This window comes from Tiliqua scincoides, chromosome 8 (genome assembly GCF_035046505.1).
Source record: "Tiliqua scincoides isolate rTilSci1 chromosome 8, rTilSci1.hap2, whole genome shotgun sequence".
NCBI classification, from domain to species: domain Eukaryota; kingdom Metazoa; phylum Chordata; class Lepidosauria; order Squamata; family Scincidae; genus Tiliqua; species Tiliqua scincoides.
Genome location: NC_089828.1, coordinates 55873402 through 55891759, shown reverse-complemented (window position 1 = coordinate 55891759; position 18358 = coordinate 55873402). Strand labels below are relative to the sequence as shown.

Below are 18358 nucleotides of genomic sequence, written 5' to 3'. Positions count from 1 at the left end.
GGCACTTTCCTTGCACGAGTTCTCCATAGAGGAGACCCTTTGGGATCCGGCCATCATCCATTCTCACAACATGACCGAGCCAACGCAGGCGTCTCTGTTTCAGCAGTGCATACATGCTAGGGATTCCAGCACGTTCCAGGACTGTGTTGTTTGGAACTGTGTCCTGCCAGGTGATGCCGAGAATGCGTCGGAGGCAGCGCATGTGGAAAGCGTTCAGTTTCCTCTCCTGTTGTGAGCGAAGAGTCCATGACTCGCTGCAGTAAAGAAGTGTACTCAGGATGCAAGCTGCCCCTACCATAGGTCACCATTTTGGCACTGCTGCATCTTCTGGGTGTGTGTGTAATTAATAGGATTGGGCTGCCAGGGTCACTATCCAGGGGGACAGTAATCAGGAATCAGAGCCCCATCCAGGCACCCTATATCATCCTGGTTTGTCAGACTTGGTGCTCCTCGACTTTTGGCACCAGAAGGAACCTGCTAGAGATAGTAATAAGACCACCTTTCTCCTGCTGAGCTTGGCAATTTCCTAATCAAGTCCTAAAAGTTTTTAACGGGTGGTTTTTTTCCTGTCTTCTCATATTCTTTGTGCAACCAGAGAATTATGGGGCCCAGCTCTGCTGTCAGGCTGGAGGGCTTTAGGCATCAAGGAGAGATTGTTTGGGAGATCAAACCTCACACGGATCCAGGGGAGCTTTCAGCTTTCCGGAACATTCCAGCCGCGGCGCTGTCAGTTCACTCTGCTGTGGAGCGCGGAGTATTAATGATCTGAAGGAACACTTTGGGGGCTGCTGTCATATGTCTATTTTAAATTAAACTCCAGGGTCTTTAGCCGTCCAAAATATCGAGTTGGAGTCATTATAAGGAATCTAATAATGAGCTTTGTGTGTGTGTAGCTAATTTCAGCAGTGAGGTTAATTATCTATGGAGGAGCAGAAATACCGCTAATCTACTGTCTACCTACATCAGGCTCTGTCGCTAATTGATTTCCCTCTGAAAATGATAAAAGGGCCCTTGTGAATGAAGGCACTTAACAACGTTTGGAGTTGTGTTTGAGACGCAAGCATTTTGCCTGCTGGCACAAGATGAAATGAATTTCACACCCCTCTTTGGGGGAGGGTGGATTGGTTCGTGAAAGTAGGCAGAACAGCACAGTAAGCAAGCTCCTCCCTCCCCAAGAATAGAGGCAGGGCCCATGGATTCAGTGGACAAGTGCCTGGAGCAGTGGCGTAGCTAGTGGGGGTGCAAAGCACTAAGTTTTGCAGGGAGCCTCACCACAGCATGCAAGCGGGCCCTCCTCCTTCCCTTCACAGCCATTCCTGGTGGGGAGAGCAAAACGGAGGAATTTGCTCCCTCCAGCCAGAATATCTCTGAAGGGGAGGGGTCGCTTGCAGGCTGTGGTGAGGCTCCCTGCAAAACTTAGTGCTTTGCACCCCCTCTAGCTACACCACTGGCCTGAAGAAAGTCCCAGGTGCAACCCCAGGCAACAACTCCAGGTAGGGCCAGTGGCATAGCTAAGGGGAGGCAAGAGATACATTATCCTGGGTACCATGCCTTGAGGGGGTGCCAACTTGCACCCTGACAATAGATCCAGAGGCAGGCAGCAGACTCCAGCAGGCTTTCCAGCAGGCCATATGTGACCTCCTCTGAGATCTCCTCTGGGTAAGGAGATATTTTCCTCCTTACCATGAGTAATGTCCTAGCCTGCTCAATGGAGCTCCTTGAATCTGTGCCAGCTAATTTGCTGGCACAAATCTGAGCAGCATTGTGTAAGGCTGCCAGGTCCAAGACAGGGGTTAGGATATGGTGGAGACCCCCTCTACTAATCCAACTCCCCCCTGGGCCTGTCCTACCCCCTATTTTGTCCTCCCCCTACTCAGTTATACCCGTCCCTGACTCTGGAATGCCCTCCCCCCCCCACAGCCCCTGCCAGTGGCCGAACTGTGAATGCAGCATCAGTGGGAAGGCCAGTGCAATGGCCACAAGGCAGTGGAGGTTTGGGATCAGCCTGCCAGCTGGCTCACAAGTAGTCACAAATGTGCTTTATGTCACATTTGTGACACTCTAGGGACCGCTGCACCAGTGGACTGAAAAGGTAGGGTTGCACTGTGAACGAAGCACACACACTTGGATAGACTGCTTATGAAGTTGTCGAAGCACGCTTGGTGCTGTGGTTTTATTCCGGTGCTTGTGAGTCTTGCCAGCCCCTGTCAGTCAAGCTTTCCACATCTGACAGTGCATTTAGACTGATCTTTTAATGATACTTCTGGAAGCTTTCAAAACAACTGTTTACCTATCACAATAAACAGTTGTGGGGAAAGAACCCGGGAAGGTAGGAGGAGACTGTCTGTGAACCCTAGAGTACCGCGTTCTGGATGACACTTTTGAGTTCCGTATGCCACTTCAGGTCCCATTGTCACTCCCCCATTGCACCAGGAGTAGATATGTTTCTTTTTTTTTTTTTGTCTTCTTCGCCCCCCTCCCTCTCTTTTTTGTTATGGATTCAACAGCCTCTTCAAGGATCTGAAGTGGCTACATTGAAAAGTGGCAGTTTAGCTGAGTGGCAGCCAAAAATGCTTAATCACCAGCTCTGGCTCAACTGTGAATGAATGAATGGAATGGAATGAATTGAATGAGGGCTCAGGGATAACTGGCAATCTGAAAAATGCCCCCTCTTCTTTTGGATCTCACAGTACCTTGTGCTGACACATTAATTTTAAATTAACATCAATGATCTGCAAGAGGGATCTGAAGGCCTTAGGGATGGACCTCAACAAGTGGGAAACCCTGGCCTCTGAGCGGCCCGCTTGGAGGCAGGCTGTGCAGCATGGCCTTTCCCAGTTTGAAGAGACACTTTGCCAACAGTCTGAGGCTAAGAGGCAAAGAAGGAAGGCCCATAGCCAGGGAGACAGACCAGGGACAGACTGCACTTGCTCCCGGTGTGGAAGGGATTGTCACTCCCGGATTGGCCTTTTCAGCCACACTAGACGCTGTGCCAGAACCACCTTTCAGAGCGCGATACCATAGTCTTTCGAGACTGAAGGTTGCCAATACAATACAAAAACATCAATGATAATTTGAAGCTTTCATTATTTGCTTTGTCATGTCAGCTATCCCCTGGGGGCTGGGGATAAGAATAGGCCCCTAGTTTGGCTGTACTTGTCGTAAGAGGCGACTAAACAGCCACCGGGTAGATGGGACTCGTCAGCCTGGGAAGGCAGCTCACCTGAGAGAAGGAAAACTCTGATCCCAAACCTCCACTGCCTTGTGGCTACATCCAGTTATGGAAAAGGCTTCAGGAGTCAACCTGGAGGCAAAATCCGGAGCCGGAGTCCCTGAGGCAGTTCATGGTTGAACACAGTCACGTTCTGGCAACTCCTGCGATGCCGCTGGAACCAACCGTATTGGCCTCTGCCTTTCCATTGGACCATTTCAGCGACGTGGAGAGGGGGGATTTGCTGCATGGGTAACAGCCTATCCTCCATACCTGCTTTACCCAGGCTTCACGCACTTGAGAGGACACTGTTCCAGAACCACCATTCAGAACGTGACACCATAGTCTTCCGAGACTGAAGGATGCCAACATGTCAGCTGCTTTGGTTTATATTTATCCTATTCCAGTGTTGCTCAAATGGTGGGTCAGGACCCACTAGGTGGGTTGCCGGCCAATTTCAGGTGGGTCCCCATTCATTTCAACGTGCATTTTATTTTTAATATATTAGTCTTGATGCTGCCATGGTATGCGACTGCATTTGAGGAAATGTGACTGATCTGTACTTTGAATAGGCTACTATGTGTATGCTTTTAACAATAACAGTCAATGGGGCTTACTCCCTTGTAAGCATTGATAGGATTGCAGCCTTTGGGATGTTTGGGAATTTTTTTTTTTTTTTTTAAGCAGATCAACCATTGCTTGGCAGGGCTCTTCTTTAGCTGAAATGAATTTTTAAACATATATAATTATTGTCAACTTTTAATTTACTTAGGGCACAACCCTAACCAGGTCTACTCAGAAGTAAGACCTATTTTGTTCAATGGGGCTTACACTCAGGAAAGTGTGGTTAGGATTGCAGCCTTTCTCAATAAATTGATTTGATTTTGTTGTATTGGGGGGGTGCTAAAAATTCTCCTGCTTGATGACATCACTTCCGAGTTAATGATATGATATTAAGTTCCAGGTTAACGACATCATGTCCAGCTGGGATAACACTTTTTCCATGCTAGGATCTAGTTATGGCCATAACTGCATAAGAACATCAGAAGAGTCCCACTGGATCAGGATAAAGGCCCATCTAGTCCAGCGTTCTGGATCTCTCAGTGGCCCCTCTGATGCCTCAGGGAGCACACAAGGCCACAAGAGACCTGCATCCTGGTGTCCTTCCTTAGGGAACTGTAGTGACATCGCGGAAGATATTACCGAGGAGATAGGGTGTGGTGTCCACAGTGCCCCTTGCTCTAAGTAAATGCAAGGTTAAAGCCCAGATGTTAGCTGGAGGGGTACTGCACAGCTGCAGCCACTAGAGGCTAAAGTGAACCTGGGAGCATATAAATAGCACCTGGAGGAACTAGTGGTGTGGGTTGTAGGAGGAGTAAATGTTTGACAGAGAGGAGACGAACGAACGAACTACCTAACTGGCATCTGACCTTGGACTGTGATCTGGCATATCGTTTCTGGACTCTGATTTGGCACTTTGCATTGACTAACTGGCTTACCTGGACTTTGACCTTGGACTGTGACCCGGCGTATTGATTTTGGACTGTGATTTGGCAATCTGCATTTATTGGACTGGGACCTGACTCTGACGTGTGCTTACTGCCCTGGTGAGTTAACAAAGGGAAACTAAACAGCCTTAAGCAGGCACGATACCCAGTGGGGAGGATCTCTGGCAAGACAGGAACCTAAATCTAAAATTTAGAGCTCTGTCCTAATCTAAAACCAGGGGGTTGCACATACCCGTCATGGTTTGTAACCTGTGATGCACTTTTCCTCCAGAAATTTGTCCAATCCCCTTTTAAAGGCATCCAGGCCAGATGCCATCACCACATCCTGTGGCAAGGAGTTCCACAGACTACACACTGGGTAAAGAAATATTTACTTTGTTCTAACTCTCTCAACACTCAATGTGAGTGGATGTCCCCTGGTTCTGGTGTTGTGTGAGAGGGAGAAGAACATCCCTCTATCCCAGTGATTCTCAAACATTTAACACCAGGACCCACTTTTTAGAATGAGGATCTGTCAGGACCCACCGGAAATGATGTCATGACCAGAAGTGATATCATCAAGCAGGAAAATTTTTAACAATCCTAGGCTGCAATCCTACCCATGCTTAACCAGGAGTAAGTCCCATTTACTATTGTCAAAAGCATATACATAGTAACCTGATAAAAGTACTGATGTATAACATTTCCCCAAATGCAGTCACATGCCAGGGTAGCATCAAGTCTAATATATCAAAATATTGAAATGAATGGGGACCCACCTGAAATTGGCTCGTGGCCCACCTAGTGGGTCCCGACCCACAGTCTGAGAAACACTGCTCTATCCCACTATCTTCATCACTTTGGTCTGGCACTCAGATGCTTCTTGGGCCTCTGAAGTTGGGAATTCACACCATTCTTATACAGCCATACTCACTAGTGTTTATTGTTCAAAGCTCTTCCTGTATATCCAGGATCATTTTGGGATGGGAAAAGAAGAGAACCGTACTGCATAAGAACATAAGAACAGCCCCACTGGATCAGGCCATAGGCCCATCTAGTCCAGCTTCCTGTATCTCACAGCGGCCCACCAAATGCCCCAGGGAGCACACCAGATAACAAGAGACCTCATCCTGGTGCCCTCCCCTGCATCTGGCATTCTGACATAACCCATTTCTAAAATCAGGAGGTTGCGCATACACATCATGGCTTGTACCCCATAATGGATTTTTCCTCCAGAAACTCGTCCAATCCCCTTTTAAAGGCGTCTAGGCTAGACGCCAGCACCACATCCTGTGGCAAGGAGTTCCACAGACCGACCACGCGCTGAGTAAAGAAATATTTTCTTTTGTCTGTCCTAACCCGCCCAACACTCAATTTTAGTGGATGTCCCCTGGTTCTGGTATTATGTGAGAGTGTAAAGAGCATCTCCCTATCCACTCTGTCCATCCCCTGCATAATTTTGTATGTCTCAATCATGTCCCCCCTCAGGCGTCTCTTTTCTAGGCTGAAGAGGCCCAAACGCCGTAGCCTTTCCTCATAAGGAAGGTGCCCCAGCCCCGTAATCATCTTAGTTGCTCTCTTTTGCACCTTTTCCATTTCCACTATGTCTTTTTTGAGATGCGGCGACCAGAACTGGACACAATACTCCAGGTGTGGCCTTACCATCGATTTGTACAACGGCATTATAATACTAACCGTTTTGTTCTCAATACCCTTCCTAATGATCCCAAGCATAGAATTGGCCTTCTTCACTGCCGCCGCACATTGGGTCGACACTTTCATCGACCTGTCCACCACCACCCCAAGATCTCTCTCCTGATCTGTCACAGACAGCTCAGAACCCATCAGCCTATATCTAAAGTTTTGATTTTTTGCCCCAATGTGCATGACTTTACACTTACCGACATTGAAGCGCATCTGCCATTTTGCTGCCCATTCTGCCAGTTTGGAGAGATCCTTCTGGAGCTCCTCACAATCACTTCTGGTCTTTACCACTCGGAAAAGTTTGGTGTCGTCTGCAAACTTAGCCACTTCACTGCTCAACCCTGTCTCCAGGTCATTTATGAAGAGGTTGAAAAGCACCGGTCCCAGGACAGATCCTTGGGGCACACCGCTTTTCACCTCTCTCCATTGTGAAAATTGCCCATTGACACCCACTCTCTGCTTCCTGGCCTCCAACCAGTTCTCAATCCACGAGAGGACCTGTCCTCTAATTCCCTGACTGTGGAGTTTTTTCAGTAGCCTTTGGTGAGGGACCGTGTCAAACACCTTCTGAAAGTCCAGATATATAATGTCCACATACCTCCGAAATCAAGAGGTAGAAGGGTTGACTAATCTGGACTTAGGCCAATATTTAAGTTTGAAGACGTCAAGAAGCTATTATTATGGTACGGTAATTGACCATGGAAAGCCATCTACTACAGCAAGGTGAAGTACAGGGCACTTAACATATCAATGAGGTCAATTATAAGATTATGGCAGCTGCCGGAGCACCATTATTCTCCACTGTTGCTCTGATTAACCTTTCCTGATGAAAGATCCTTCAAAAATAATTAGACTGAAGCACAGATCTCTCAAGATTTTATTTTATTTTTAGATACCAGGACCCCTCATCACAGTAGTCCTAGAAGATAATGACCAACTTGATTGCCTGCCTGACACAACAAGGTTTTAATCAGAATTCCTTTCCACTAACATTATCTTGTTGGCATTGACCAGCAAGGGACTCTCAGGAAGGAGCTTGTGCAGATGCTTAAGGATGTCTAATGCCCAAACAGACAGTGGCATAACTATGGGGGTGCAGGAGGTGCGGGCTGCATCCGGTGATGCGCATGGGGGGGTGACACCACTACTCGACAAAATTTTTTAAATCTTGATATGTTTGAATAATACCATCATGTTATATATCAATCGATGCGTAATTTCATGCAGAATGCAATGAAACAAACCCCACTGAAATACCTCTATTCTATCAGAAGTTATAGCCAAAAACAACAGGGGGCAATGGAACATCACCATGCCCACCACCTGGGGTGTTGTCCTGTCCGCTGCATGGGAGGAGATCCATCATGGGGGTGAGGCACTGGCCTCCCTTACTAGGAGACACAAACCCTTGTGACGGCACTGTAAACAGGACATGATGTGGCTGTTCTAGAACTGGAACTCTGGGCATCCTTTTCTTTCTTTGGGTTGGGACTACAGCATGTGGACAGGGAGGGGCCAAACCATTTTGCTCTGTGTCACTTAAATAGCCTACTTACAGTGCAGTCCTATGCAAGAGATTTTAAAATCAGAAGTAAATTCCATTGCGTTCAGTGGGGCTTACTCCCAAGTAACTGTGTATAGGACTGCAGCCTTAGCAGCTATTAGCCACAAGGGGAATAACTCAGAAAAATCAAAGGCTAACCGTCCAATCCTAATTAAACATTGCTGGGCTGATGTGGTGGTACCAGCATAGGCTACGCTGCACCCATGGGGGAGTTTTGCATGCCCGAGGTCTCCTTGAAGTAAGAGGAGAATTGTCCCCTTGCTCTGGGGTAAGACCCAGCAGGTGCTATATAACTGGTGCAAGTCTTCTTTGATCCATGTTGGCAAATCAGGCCCAGGAAGGGGGATCGAACAGATGTGTGCTAGTGCAACTGATCTTGCCCCCCTCCGGGGCCTGATCCACCCATCGCCCCTGTTGCCACCCTCCCCTCTGCCCCATTCCACCCCCAAACTGTCCTCCCCCTACTCTGCACAGCGCTGGATTTACCTGCTCTGGTACATTTTGCTTTGGTCACCGGGGTGTGCAGGAAAGCACCGGGGTGTGCAGGAAAGCTGTCACAAAGCGCTTTACGGCACTTTTGTGATAGCACACCACTTGGATAGAATTGGGGCCTCAAGAAGACTACCATGCTTCTAGGAGTCTCAGTACGGCAGAGAAACACAATCTGTGTCCTGTACAGTTTTTTTCTTCATGCTATACACCAACTAGTTTGTGCCCTGTCCCCATTTATCATGCTTAAAATGTATGTGTAGACATACTGGAATGGGTCCAGAGAGGGCCAACAAAGATGTTCAGGGAGGTGGAAACAAGCCCTATAAGAACTACTTGGAAAAACTGGGTATCTTTTGGCTAGAGAAGACTGAATGACACATAAGAACTCTTCAAATAATACATGAATAATACGCAGGTGTTCTCTGATGCCCTAAAGGTTAGAACAAGCTCTGATGGGCTTAAGTTACAAGGCATTAGATTTCAAATGAGCATTAGGAGAAATACCTTAATGGGAAGAGCAATTTAACAATGGAGCCAATTACCTAGAGTGATGGATGGGCTCTCCCGTACTGGAGGTCCTTCACTCAACTGTCATGTTTTGGGAAAGCTCAAGTTCTGGATTTCCTGCCTTGAGCAGGGGATCAGATTGACCACTAGATTAGTGGCCTTCAACCTTTTTCATACCACAACCCCAATCAATCAATCAATCAATCAATCAATCAATCAATCAATCAATCAATCAATCAATCAATCAATCAAGTATGGGACTGGGAACTCACCCCCAATCCCTTCCACCTCTGGTGGCTGCCCAACCCTGTCTCCTGCCCCGTTTTTCCTTACCTCTTGTGTCTTCACAACAAGAGCAACCTGTGATGTAGCAACCTGGACCTTAGGACAAGACAGGGAGAAGAGGCTGTGCATGAATATATCAAGAACTTAGTTTTGAGCAAGTGTCATTACTGGATTGGATCCAAGCCCTCTCTTACATAGGCTTTGAAAGGTTGCTGCAAACCCCCCAAGTAAGTGTTCACAACCCCATGGAGGCCGTGACCCACAGGCTGAAGAACACTGGACTAGATGACCTACAAGTTCCATCTCCAACACTAGAATCAGATGATTATAAGTTTCTGTAAGGTGAGTGATTTCCCAGGGGACACCACACACCCCTGTTTGTGTGATACACAACTGTGGATTGTGTTGCCAACCAGGAACTTTGGTGGGGATCGTTTTAGGAGTCTTGACAGCTGAACTTGGGAAAAGAAAAAAAAAGAAAAGTCTTGGCTGTGTTGTAGAAAATGTAGCTGAAGAGCTCAGTGCAATGAGAAAAGATGTTAGTAAAAGCCGTGGCTGTCAGTTCTCAAACAATGAAGATTAGGGAGGAGAGTTTTCTAGCACAAAAAAAGAAAGTCTGGGCCTTTGGTCGGAAAAAAGCAAATATTAAAAGGAATCACTTCTCACTGCCCTCCCTCACCCATTTTACACATTTCTTTACACAAAATCTTTGTGACAATTCTTACACAAAATCTCCCATTTTACGCATCTGCTTGTATTGGAACATTTAAAGCTCCCAGATGACACTCTTGGTTGAAATAATGGCTCTTAGATCCTCTAATTGCTTGGAACATTAACTAAATGAAGGGTCACAAATTGAATTTCGGTTGAATTTTCGGCACGGGTGAAATGCCATGAATTGGGGGAATCCACACAGTGTGCGTGTGTGTTGTGGATTCTGATGCAACTTTCTTGATGTTTTGAAATGTTTTTCCCGGCCCATCAATGGTGGCTGATGACGGTTTTCTTAAGCACGCCAGAGCTGCTAATCTCTACCAAGCTTTACATGGGGAAATTTAAAGGCCATTCCAGTATATTAAACGAGACTGGAAACACTTTGGATCGATAACATTCTCTTCTATGAAAAAATAAAAGGGAATGAAAATTGATAGTGGATTGATCTGATATACTTCATGCCAACTGCCGGCTGATGGGAGCACCTTGTAAATAGCACTTTGTATGTCTGCCAATGAATTAAGCAAGACAGCGTGAGGATGATTGAAACGTATTTTATACCGTTCCTCTCCACTTTAGCAGCCGTGTACAAAGCATAGTAGGACGGGGATCCCAAGGGAGGGGGCAACCAGGCCCACAAGGATATAGAATAACTATTCATCATCATTTAGGTTCTTGGAGTGCCTGGAGGGAAGGAGCTCACTAGCAAACCCCCCCCCCCATCCATCCCAGACACATTACAAGACAGCAATTAAGTGACACATTAACTGGAAGGTTCTATGGGCTAGATCAGTGATTTTCAACCTTTTTCATAAGAACATAAAAACAGCCCCACTGGATCGGGCCATAGGCCTATCTAGTCCAGCTTCCTGTATCTCACAGCGGCCCACCAAATGCCCCAGGGAGCACACCAGATAACAAGAGACGTCATCCTGGTGCCCTCCCTTGCATTGGCATTCCGACATAGCCCATTTCTAAAATCAGGAGGTTGCACATACACATCATGGCTTGTACCCCGTACTGGATTTTTCCTCCAGAAACTTGTCCAATCCCCTTTTAAAGGCGTCTAGGCCAGATGCCGTCACCACATCCTGTGGCAAGGAGTTCCACAGACCAACCACATGTTGTGTAAAGAAATATTTTATCTTGTCTGTTCTAACTCTCCCAACACTCAATTTTAGTGGATGTCCCCTGGTTCTGGTGTTATGTGAGAGTGTAAAGAGCATCTCCCTATCCACTCTGTCCATCCCCTGCCTAATTTTATATGTCTCAAAATTTCGTCTCATGGCACACCGACAAGGTAGTAAATTGGTCAAGGCACACCATCAGGTTTTGGACAATTGTCAAGGCACACCTTTCTGTTGATGGGGGGGGGCTCATATCCCCAATGGTCCTATTAATAAATGGCCCTCCACCAATCTCCCGTGGCACACCTGGGGACCATTCGCAGCACACATCAGATCGACTTCAAATGTTCCTATCTTGAAAAAAAAACCAAGCTATAATTCCTACGGAAGTGGCACTAAAACATAAGAACATAAGTACAGCCCCACTGGATCTGGCCATAGGCCCATCTAGTTCAGCTTCCTGTATCTCACAACGGCCCACCAAATGCCCCAGGGAGCACACGAGACAACAAGAGACCTCATCCTGGTGCCTTCCCTTGCATCTGGCATTCTGACATAGCCCATTTCTAAAATCAGGAGGTTGCACATACACATCATGGCTTGTAACCTGTAATGGATTTTTCCTCCCGTAATGTAACCCGTAATGGATTTTTCAAGATGGAGGTGGTGCACCCACTGATCCGATCCTGGCTACACCCCTGATCAGAGTCCCCACAAGTCTTCAGCCTGTAGCTTTCTGTTTTCTTTGGAGGCTGAGAAAAAGATGAATGGAATGAGAACGAGCGGCTGTGATTAAGCAGTATGTTGAAGAAATATCAAGCAGTGGGCTATGACAGTACCGGAATCCCCGGAGAAGCAGAAAGTCGGGCTGTAGACATTCGGAATCAAAGGCAATAAGCACACCGTGAAATGGATGTATTTACAGAGGCTGTTCTGAAGGAGCCTGCTTGGGTGGAAGTAGATGAACATCAAGGAGGATCCTATTAAGCAAGGTGGATTGAGAATCCTCCAGAACTGGACTGGCCCAAGTGATGAGGATCTGCTCTCAGACACAGGGCAAGAGGGGATGGAGAGATGGCAAGCGTGCTCCGTTCCAGGCCCAGATGCTGTCTTTTTAAGGATCCTGCCTCTGCAGCAAGAGGAACTCCCCTGAGTTGGGGAATCAAGACAAGGACATAGAAAAAGGCTGAGCTGGAGTGAACACTTTGTTGAATTGAGTGGAGCCCTTGGGCTTGTCTCAGAGGTGTCCCTGGGGTGGGCTCCACCCAGTGCAGTGCTTACCTGGAGGTGCTTCATGGGTTGGCAACCTTCAGTCTCGAAAGACTATGGACTATAAGCCTACAGCACCCAGTATTCCAAGGTGGTCTCCCATCCAAGTATTAACCAGGCCTGACCCTGCTTCGCTTCCAAGATCAGACGAGATTGGGCCTGTGCAGGGTAATAGTTGGTGCTTGGCATTTGAGATATTTGGGGTGGTGTAATGATGTAATCATGTTGCCTCCCGAAGGTGACATCCAGTGCGGTCTTCACCCAACACACCCCTTAATAATGCCACTGGCCTGTCTGAGGTCCCGCAGCCGAGGCTAGCCTTGCAATACTACCTTACTCCTTGCAGGTTCCTGTGTGAGACTTGGACCAGGTATCACCGACTGGCAGTAGCTCTCCCAGCATTAAAGGCAGAGCTCTTTCCTAGCTTTTGAGAGGGAACTGCTGCTGATGACACAGTCAGCTAATTAGCATGTGGCACTGCTTGCCACAGGATGCAGTGATGGTATCTAGCCTAGATGCCTTTAAATGGGGATTGGACAGATTTCTGGAGGGAAAGTCCATCAGGGGTTACAAACCATGTTAGGTATGTGTAACCTTGTGGTTTTAGAAGTAGGGTACCTCAGAAGGTGAGATGCAAGGGAGGGCACCAGGATGCAAGTCTCTTGTTATCTGGTGTGCCCCCTGGGGCATTTGGTGGGCCACTGTGAGATACAGGAAGCTGGACTAGATGGGCCTATGGCTTGATCCAGTGGGGCTCTTCTTATGTTCAAGGGAGTGGCACCAGGATGCAGGTACGTTGTTGTCCTGTGTGCTCCCTGAGGCATCTGCTGGGCCACTGTGAGATGCAGCAAGCTTTCATGTTCTGTTTCCACCAGAACCAAACCCATGTCACAGGATATTTGGTCAAATGTGGGCTCATTCAAAGTCTCCTAACAGTTGGGCTGATTGAAAATCCAGGGCTCGGTGGAGAAGGCAGTGCTTTTGGCTGCGAGCTTCATTTCTGCGGCCAATTTACATACACTGACGTCTGACTTCTGTAGGTAAAACTGCCAAGTCAAGTGCAGGGCACAGAGTTTAAGTACCCTCTGCTAGCTATTATCCACGAGTGCAAACCCCCTTTGGTATAATCATATTTATATATTGGAGCTGGAACATGGAAAGTGGGTGTTTTTTTTGCTGTATATATCATGCTTTATTGCTGCTTCCTCTTCCACTATCCCTCCTCGTGTTACAGTGTCTAAAGCACAGATTGTATCATAATACAAGACATGAAAGGGAGTGTTTATATAAAACCGTGATTTGCCTCCTCCAATTCAGCCTGAACTGGATAAGGCCTCATTAAGGAGGAGGAAGTGGCTCCAGTACATACTGGGACTTGGGCAGAGGTTCCCAAAGCATGCGCCTTGGTCAGTGGCATCACTAGGGTTTGCATCATAGGAGGCTAGCATGTCACCCTATGATGGACCTCCTTCCATGTCGTGGGCTGGGTAAAACCCCATGCAGTGGGCATGATGATGCACCATTGCTCCTTCCCACTGTTTTTTGGCTATAACTTTTAATAGAATAGAGATATTTCAATGTGGTTTGTTTCATTACAATCTGCATGATATTACCCATCAAATGATATATAACAGGATGGAGTTATTCAAAAATTGGAAGATTTTAAATATTTTGGTGAGTAGTGGTGTCACCCTCCCCCCTGTGCACATCACCCAGTGTGTCCTGCACCCCCTTAGCAATGCCACTGGCTTTGGTGTCCCAGAACACTTCAGTGCACTCACAAGGGCACCAATGCAGCCTCTTCTTCCTGGCTTGCCAGGCCAACAGCGCACAAAATCTCATGCTAAGAGCATGAAATCTTGCACTAATTGCATGAGATTTTGCCCAAAGTCAGCCCAGCTAGCCAGGAAGGTGCTGCGCAAAGTCCCCTGTGGATGTAAAGGACACCACAGAACTTGCGCGTTTGGGAACCACTGCACTAAGTCGAGGCAACATTGTGAAGCCGCTAAATGAGAATCAGAAACCCCTGAGAGATGTGCAAGCTGGTGATCTAATATATCCAATATAGCCAACTGACCATTTCCTCGTCCCCAACTCCCGCTTTCCACATTCCCTGGAGCTCAGCCGCAGAGACGAACATGAATTCAACCCGAAATGAAGACCACAAGGTGTGGTGCATGTCTAACAACATTGTGCCTTTTACAACACTGAACTCTACGCGTGAGGAAGAGCCATGACTCCAGATGAGGGCCCCACTGATAGTCAATGAAGGAGTGGGCAAGCAAGGCCAGCTATAACATTCTCCACTTGTCATTCATTCATTCATTCATTCATATCCCTGCCTCTCCTATGTATGAGGGAGGAACCTGCTACCCTGGACTCCATCACCAACTGCCAAGGACCAGAAGATTCTGCAAAGTAATGAAAGTGCTGGTTCTGTGGACATCAGCCAGCCCTTGAATCTGCCTGTAGCTCATTCCGTCCCCTCCCTAGACTCTCATAAACTCCCCCTCTCTACTATATTGCATACTTTTATTGCTATTTAAATGGTAAGCCTCTTTGAGAGCCTGTCTTGGCTGAAAAGTGGGGTATGAATATAAATACATAAAGCAAACAGCTTGTCTTCTGCATGACAATAGCTTGTCTTTTGCTTTGTATTTGGTGCGTGAAGTACTTAATGCTAAGAGCACTTGTGCCAGCAAGCATCTTGCTGGGAATCATGTTCTCATTTTGAGAAAGGAGGTTTTAATTGAGGCTGTGTTGAAATGCACTTTGCGCGGACCCAGAAGCACTCTTGTCTTTATGATTGCTTCGCATGTTTCGGGGCCGAGCTTTCAAAGCAGGCTTGACAGATGAGATATGGTCCGTTCACCCCTGGAACCCCTTCAAATGAACAGCCCAAGACAACCTAAGTTCCCTTGTGCCAATGTTGCGCTGGTGTGGCTTCCGTTTCATCCCGCAGCGGAATTAAGCAGGTGGGAAGTCTCCTTGGGGTAAGGGGACATTTTTTCCCTTGCCCTGGGGTACGTCCCAGCCTGCACAATGGATCGACTCAAACCCACCCCAGCTAAATCACTCGTGCTTGTCCAAGTCGATCTGTGTCAGAGGATTGGACCTAGGCGGGAGGGGGGGGGGAATACACTACAGTGTGCTCTGGTGCCACTGATCTTGCCCTCTCCTGGCATTTGCCTCCATTTTGCTCCTACCGCCTACCACTGTCTGGAATGGCTCCAAAGGGGAGGTGGAGGGACCGCTTGCATGCTGTGGTGAGGCTCCCTGCAAAACCTAGCGCATTGCACCCCCTCTAGCTATGCCACTGCTTTGGTACTCTACATTCTAGTGACCCGCCACCTCCCAGCTTGCCTCTTGCTTTGATCCACGCACCAATTTAAAATTTGGTCTCCAACCCCCCAAGCAAACACCTGCAGTCCTGATTCACTTTGGCAAGATGGATTCGGGTGGCCTGGTTAGTTTGTAATGAAATTGAAACCATGTTCCATCCGGCTGACATAAACTGTACATGTTTGTAGTGTGAGTTGATGTGCATTAAACAGAACAGGTTCCATCACCCTGGTAATAAAACACCGTCCGTGTCTCCTAATAGGCCGTGGCTCTGAAGCAAAGCAGGTATGAAAAGCATCCCAATCATCTCGGAATAGCCGAGTTGTCCTATTTTCCACCCATCCTTGCAAATCACAGGATGTGCCATAAAAAATGTTGACCTCTTTAGAAGAGCTCTTGGTGAGGATCTCGCCTGTATCTGTTCTCCCTCTCTGCTTTTTCAATTGCTTTATTAGAAAAAAAGAAAGCAATATTTTCCCCTTGTATGAATTTTGATCTAATGACTGGAGCACGTTCATTATTAGTTCATTACAGTTCAATGAAACGGAGGCCTCCTGAGTTGAAAAGAGGATTGCTGGTACTAATTTGGCCTCAATTAAAATGTAATCATCTGGCTCTTAATATAACAGAGGTCTGATGAAAAGAGAAAGGATGGACACATCACTCTGTTTTTGTTGCCTCTGAAATTCACAGTTTCCTGTGATTTCCATTCTGCTTCTTTTGCAAGTCACCCCTCCTGGATATTTTTTGTTTTGTTCTCCATCCCTGGGAGAAAAAAAAAATAAAATCCTATAATTTCTCTCATAGATGTCCTACCCAAGAAGTTGGTGTGACCAGACATTGCATAGTACACATTTTTATGTAGATTTCACACACACACACACGCACACACACGCACGCACACACAGGCCCACCAAATGTTTGGAGTGCTTAGATCCCAATCTGAAATTGACTGGAAGGAGAATTAGAACAAACAAAAGAAAATATTTCTTTACCCAGTATGTAATTAATCTGTGGAACTCCTGGCCACAAGATGTGGTGAATGGCACCTGGCCTAGATGCCTTTAAAAGGGGATTGGACTTGTTACTGGAGGAAAAATCCATCACAGGTTACAAGCCATGATGGGTATACAGAACCTCCTGGTTTTAGAAGAAGGCTATCTCTGAATGCCAGAGATGCAAGGAGTGACAGTGGGATACACTGATACACCCTGAGGTATCTGGTGGACCACTGTGATATAAAGGAAGCTGGATTTGGTGGGCCTTTGGCCTGATCCAGCAGGGCTCTTCTTATGTTCTTGTGTTCTTAGTGGTTGGATACTTGACAGGGAACATCTATGTCTTACTGGTAGAGAACCTGTTTTACACACAGAAGACTCCAGGTTCTGTTGCTGGCCCACACAGGGCTGGGAAAGACACCCCCCCCCCCCCGTGAAACTCTGGAGAGTTACTGCCATGAGAAGGGTCTGACATGAAGGCAGCTTTGGTTGTTCAGTAGAAACAATGGGGAAATATGACATGGGGGTCAAGAACTTGACAAGACTGAGTGATGGTGCTCTGAATGCCACCATGTTACACCTGAACTATAGGGCGGTCTTTTCCCATCACCCCACAGCCAAATTCCTGTCCTTTACAAATGGTACACGTGTGAGTAATGTCATTGATGCTGCCATCATCCTCCCCGCCCAATTTCCTGGGAGCGTTTTTGTCTCCAAGTATACAAATATCCGCATTTGAGTTGATAGAGTGCCAACAGTAAAGTCATTTCCAGAAACAGATTATTTTCGCTGTTCCCTTCAGTGATGTGATGGGGGGGGGGGGAAGAAGAGATTTAAAAATATCTATCATATTTCAGGCGCCACGGACATCATGGGTTGAAAATGATGCAAGGCACGCAGCGGAGATTCCTCTTATCCAGGGGAATGTTTTAGCATTAAATTAATTCCCCCTTCTCATGCCTTTTTAATGGGAAAAAGCTTTCGGCTCTCGGGCAGGCGCATAGTCAAGGCATTTGCATTTAGATGGAGCCATTCTGTAAAGGCTGGAGCATGTTCCCAGGCCTGGGATCGCTTGTGACAATTGAATCTCCACAGCCTCACGAGTGTGGTGTTGTGGGGTGATCTGGGGCGGGGACCCAGTTTGAGGTTGGTTCTCTTGACCAGCCTCAATTGCATGGCTGGGTGCTTTGAGATTTTTCTCTACCCTATTTTGACAGCAAATGTTACCCTGCACATGCCTGATCTTGTCTGATCTCGGAAGCTAAGCAGGGTCAGGCCTGGTTAGTACTTGGATGGGAGACCGTCTGGGAATACTGGGTGCTGTAGGCTTATACCATGAGCTCAGAAGCTAAGCAGGGTCAGGCCTGGTTAGTACTTGGATGGGAGCCCGTCTGGGAATACTGGGTGCTGTAGGCTTATACCATGAGCTCGGAAGCTAAGCAGGGTCAGGCCTGGTTAGTACTTGGATGGGAGCCCGTCTGGGAATACTGGGTGCTGTAGGCTTATACCATGAGCTCGGAAGCTAAGCAGGGTCAGGCCTGGTTAGTACTTGGATGGGAGCCCGTCTGGGAATACTGGGTGCTGTAGGCTTATACCATGAGCTCGGAAGCTAAGCAGGGTCAGGCCTGGTTAGTACTTGGATGGGAGACCTCTGGGAA

General features: G+C 47.2%; 1 pseudogene; it reads left to right on the top strand.

The window, feature by feature from the left end:
• The first annotated feature begins 17909 nt into the window (after nt 1-17909).
• LOC136659669 (5S ribosomal RNA) lies at nt 17910-18029 on the top strand (annotated as a pseudogene).
• Nucleotides 18030-18358: the final 329 nt, after the last annotated feature.